Consider the following 2,988-nt stretch of genomic DNA (forward strand, 5'->3'; position numbering starts at 1 on the left):
GGAATTCAAGTTTGTGCCGGTTGTATGGACGAAGATTGGGGTAGCATGCACACCCAAAGATTTTGAGATAGTTATAGTCGGGTTTTCGATGAAACAATTTTTCCAAGAGGGTAATATTACCAATTACTTTACTAGGAAGACGATTGATAAGATAAGTGGCGGCAATAAAGGCTTATCCCAATATTTGAGTGGCATTGATGCATGAGCCAGAAGAGATATACCAACTTCAACAATATGAGGATGCTTACGCTCAGCAGAGCCGTTTTGTTGATGAGCATGAGGGCAAGAGACATGATGAGCAATACCAATATTGCGAAAGAAAGAGTTGAGTTTTTCATACTCTCCTCCCCAGTCACTTTGGACTGCAATGATTTTCCTGTCAAATTGACGTTCAACAAGTTTTTGAAATTCTTGAAAAACAAAGAGAACTTCAGACTTAAACTTAAGCAAGTATATCCAAGTGAACTTGCTAAAATCATCGATGAAACTAACATAATATTTTTTTTCTTCCAAAAGAATCTCTTGCATGACCCCATACATCAGTAAAAATAAGTTCAACGGAGCATGAGACACACTATTTGACCTAGGATATGGAAGTTGGTGACTCTTTGCACATTGACAAGCATCACAAACTGACTCAATATTTTGACTAGATGACAATGGAAGATTGCCTTTATTCACTACTTGCTTGACTATGATCAACGAAGGATGTCCTAATCTTTGATGCCATCTTGGCAAGGAGGGCTTGACAGTGGAGTAAACTTGATGACGACGACGCTTTCGGTTAAGTGCTCCGGATGTAATGGGATACAAGCCTCCAATGCATCTACCGTGATGGATGAGCTCCCTTGTTGCCCGATCCTTTATAAAGAAATATGTAGGATGAGTTTCAAAGAAAACATTGTTATCATGAGTCAAACGAGGCATAGATGCAAGGTTTTTGTCGGCTTGTGGAACATGAAGGACATCTTTAAGAATTAAATCAAGTTTAAGATTAGGGGAGTTAATAGATGCTTGACCAATATGACATATATCCATACCTCCACCGCTAGCCGTGTGAATTTGATCGTTGTCGAAGTACTTCTCACTCATGTACAGCTTCTCAAGTTCATTGGTGACATGGTCGATAGCTCCTGAATCCGCATACCATATGGTGTCATCTCCACCTCCTTGTTCCCTGATTGCAGCAGCTACATGGCGAGCATCAGGAACATAATCCTCATCATAGCGTTGCCAACAATCCATGACTTCATGCCCTGGTTTCTTGCATAGTTGACACCGAACGCGATTGGAAGAAGATGATCCAGAGGAGGCATTGGTGTTGGAGTAGCCGCCCCCTCCAGATCACGCGGAGACGTTGCTGTTGGTGTAGCCGCCCCCGCCAGGGCGCGTGCTTTGGCTATTGCCGCGTCCACGCCCGCTGTGGCCGCTGCTACGACCACGCCCCTGGTGATCGCGCCCGCGACTGGTTCCTCGGCCACGTGAAGCAGTGTTGGCGGAGGATTGATGAACGTTCATCCCGTGGAGCAGATTGAGACGTGTGTCGAAGCTGAGCAGTTGGGTGAATAGTTCCTGGACAGTCACGGGCTCAACCCGCGCTGCAAGAGCCGACACGACCGGGTTGTAGTCGAGGTCGAGGCCGGCGAGGACATGGGAGACGATCTCAGCATTGCCTAACGCCGCTCCTGTGCAGGCGATCTCGTCTGAGAGCATCTTAATTTTGGCAAGATACTCTGTCATGCTTACGTTTCCTTTTTTCAGACTCGTCAATTCAATGCGGGTATTAATGGCCTGGGCTTGAGTTTGGGCAGCAAAAGTGGCATGAATCGCGGCCCATACCTCCGCTGGAGTCTGCAACGTTACCACCTGTGCAAGGATCTCGCGAGACAAAGAGCCCATCAAAAAACCTTGAACTTGCTTTTGTTGAGCGTACCAGAGGTGGCGTGCAAAGTTGACGATCTGTTCCTCCTTCCCGTCCTTGGTGACGGTGAGGGTCTCCGGCGGCGCTTGGCTCGTCGGATCGAGGTGGTGAGCCATCTGTGCGCCCTTGATTTGCGGCAGCACGATGGCTTTCCACATGAGGAAATTGTTCCTCATGAGCTTCTCCTGCGGTGGTGCCCCAAGGGACATGGCTTGGGTGCTGCTGGATGAAGGGGCAAAGGTGGATGAGGAGGCGAGGGAGGTGGTGAGTGCACTCATGGTGCTTGATTGGGTGGAGGCGGTCGTCATGGTGAGGTTTGGGTAGGCTAGATGCAATCTCTTCTCGATCTAGGAAGAAGATGATCTGATTACCATGTAAGATATTGTGGGAAGCGTTAAACCCTTTTCTCGGGCCGCACTTGTATTTATATGGATGTTGCCATGGCTTACAAGATGATCGATCAAGAGTTTGATCGAGAGATACATAGAGAAGGTCGGTAGAGAAGGAGTTAGACAGAAGAAAGGATAGGAGAAGTTTACATTTCAAACACTAGTCCTATCCCTATACAACTCTATTTCAACAACGCTTCCACACGCCCATCGACGATACTGGACGCACCATCAGAACGGGGGCTAGGCGGGGAGACCTTTATTCCATCTTCAGGAAGCCGCCGCCATCTCGTCTTCCTGAGCAGAAAACAAACTCTAATAAAACTCGAAGGAACAACTAACAACGAAGTCCTCCCGCCGGCCCTTGCCAAGATCCACCGCGCCCCCATGGCCTTAAGGCCACTGGAGACGAGGAGGACCTGCGGCGGTGCCGGCGAGAGGCACGAACCCTAGATTTGTTTTGGAGGAGAGAGGAGGCGGCTGGGGTGCGTTGGGCAAAGTCGATGGCAGACACTTAAACTAATCCTACTGGTTCTTATAACGTGCAATTGGGCAGGAAACTATGCCCAACAACTTATACATTAATCTTACTGAGATCTCAGTGACATGGTTTTGAGACACATCAATACATTGATAAATTATTAAGGGTCCCGATAACTGCCACACGTGTGGTGTATC

General features: G+C 47.9%; 1 pseudogene; it reads right to left on the bottom strand.

Moving 5' to 3' along the window:
* Positions 1–1,541: 1,541 nt before the first annotated feature.
* On the bottom strand, positions 1,542–1,681 carry LOC119351592 (annotated as a pseudogene).
* Between the last annotated feature and the right edge of the window lie 1,307 nt (positions 1,682–2,988).

Source organism: Triticum dicoccoides, chromosome 1B, assembly GCF_002162155.2.
Source record: "Triticum dicoccoides isolate Atlit2015 ecotype Zavitan chromosome 1B, WEW_v2.0, whole genome shotgun sequence".
In the NCBI taxonomy this organism is placed as follows: domain Eukaryota; kingdom Viridiplantae; phylum Streptophyta; class Magnoliopsida; order Poales; family Poaceae; genus Triticum; species Triticum dicoccoides.